Genomic DNA, 2,589 nt, shown 5'->3' with positions numbered 1-2,589 from the left:
TAGACATCCATAAGAACTACTTCACAGTTAGGGCGGCTAGGAGCTGGAACCAACTTCCTGGGGAAGTGGTGCTGGCTCCTACCCTGGGGGTCTTTAAGAGGAGGCTTGATGCCTACCTGGCTGGGATCATTTGAGCCCAGTTTTTTTTCTCCTGCCCTGACAGGGGGGTCAGACTTGAAGATCTATAAGGTCCCTTCCAACCCTACTTCTATGATTCTATGATGACTTAAGCTTGTACTTCTGACCATGCCACTGACTTGCTCCATGGGCTTGTTTCTGTTTCTCCTGCCATTCACCTATGTTGTTTTTTTCACTGTAACCTCTGTAGGGCAGTGACTGTGTCTCTTAGAGCTTGTCTATTGGGGAAGTTTTGCTAATATGTCAATAGGTTGACACCAGCAAAGTTCCTGGTTTAACTTTCTGCATGGGCACTTGTTCTGGAATAAGAATTTTTTCCATTTTTCTCATGTCCTTTTGAAAGCAACATAAGCTAAATCTGAAAAAAACACTTTAGTTCAAGATCAGTGTGTCCACGTGGGAAGTTATACCTTTACAGCTTCACTGGACATATATAGCTATGCTAGTAAATTTTCCCTGTGTAAACTGTACTCTGTACTAAAGGGTCTTAATCTCAGATGGGGCCTGGAATTGCTACAGTAATAGAAATACTATATTCCCTCTACTAGCTAGTTCATTACTGTGCTGTCATGTTCTCTCTACATTTGGCATGTAAAATGGTCCTTGAAGAGCCTTCAGCTTCTTGTATCAGACTGTTCTGATGTTTAAAATTAACACAACTCTCTGCTAGCTTGTGATAGATAATCAAAGATTATTTTCTTTCTACTGTATACTTGGTTGGGATGAGTGATTTTTAAACTCAGTGCCTATTGGCTTAAGTCACATGGACCATTTTCAATCAGGTTGAGTCAAATAAACACTTCTTTAAAGAAAGTCCAATTTTGCAGCAATTTCCATAGTTTCATAGATTTCATAGATTTTTAGGGTTGGAAGGGACCTCAGTAGATCATCGAGTCTGACCCCCTGCTCTGAGCAAGAAAGAGCACTGGGGTCACATGACCCCAGTCAGGTGCTTGTCCAGTCTTCTTTTAAAGACCTCCAGGGTCGGGGAGAGCACCACCTCCCTTGGAAGCCCATTCCAGATTCTGGTAACCCTTACCCTGAAGAAGTTCTTCCTGATGTCCAATCTAAATCTGCTGTCTGTCAGTTTGTGGCCATTGTTTCTAGTTACCCCAAGGGGCGCCCTGGTAAATAGAGTATCTCCTCTCCTGTTCTTTGCTCCTCCTCCCCCCACAATGAATTTATAGGTAGCCACAAGATCACCTCTCAGCCTTCTCTTGTGGAGGCTGAAGAGATCCAAATCCATCAATCTCTCCTTGTAGGGCCTGACCTGCAGACCCTTAACCATACAAGTAGCTCTCCTCTGTACTCTCTCAAGGTTATCCACATCCCTCTTGAAGTGTGGTGCCCAAAACTGGATGCAGTACTCCAGCTGTGGCCTTACCAATGCCACATAGAGGGGAAGTATCACCTCCATTAGACCTATTTGTGATGCACCTGCTAATGCATGATAGTGTGCGGTTAGCTTTGCTTACCACTTTGTCACATTGATGACTCATTTTCATCTTGGAGTCTGCTATGACTCCAAGGTCCTTTTCTGCCACTGTGCTACTTAGGTCATCTCCCAATCTGTATGTGTGTTGGTGATTCTTTCTCCCTAGAGGTAGCACTTTGCACTTATCTTTGTTAAACTGCATCCTATTCTGCTCTGCCCACTTTTCAACCTGTCCAAATCCGCCTGAATCCATTCTCTGCCCACCTGTGTATTTACTTTGCCCCATAATTTGGTGTCATCTACAAATTTGGACAGAGTGCTCTGCATGCCCTCATCCAAGTCACTGATGAAGATATTGAACAGCACTGATCCAAGAACTGAACCTTGGAGGACCCCACTGCCCACATCTTTCCAGGTCGATACCAACCTGTCCACCACACTCTCTAGGTGCATCCCATAAGCCAATTCACCACCCATCTGACCATATAATCATTTACATCACAGCCACTTAGTTTATTTATAAGAATGAGTACCATACGAGTTCTGCATGAGACACCATATCAAAGGGATTTTTAAAATCCAAGTAAATGACATCTACCTTGATTCCTGCATCTAAGCATTTTGTGACCTGGTCATAAAAAGAAACAAGGTTAGTCAGGCAGGATTTACTTGCTTGAATCCATGCTGGTTGCCCTTCCACAGATGTGTTCCTTAATAATTTTTTAAAAGGTTTTCCCAAGGATAGAGATGAGACTAACTGGCCTAACCCAGATCCTCCTTCTTCCCTTTCTGGAAAATAGGGACCACATTGGCCCTTTTCCAGTTATCTGGAACCCATCCTGAGCGTCACAAGTGTTCAAACAGTCTTGCCAGTTGTTCTGCTATGATACTGGCTAATTCCTTCAGCAGGCTTGGATGAAGATTGTCTGGGCCTGCTGACTTAAACATCTCCAGACCCTCCAAGTGTCCCTTTACTAGGTCAGTGCTAACAGTTGGTGGACTAGTGTCCCTCTTGT

This window comes from Gavialis gangeticus, unplaced genomic scaffold, assembly GCF_001723915.1.
Source record: "Gavialis gangeticus isolate Ggan-Ray unplaced genomic scaffold, GavGan_comp1, whole genome shotgun sequence".
Taxonomy (NCBI): Eukaryota; Metazoa; Chordata; order Crocodylia; family Gavialidae; genus Gavialis; species Gavialis gangeticus.
Note: the sequence above shows the minus strand (reverse complement) of the source record.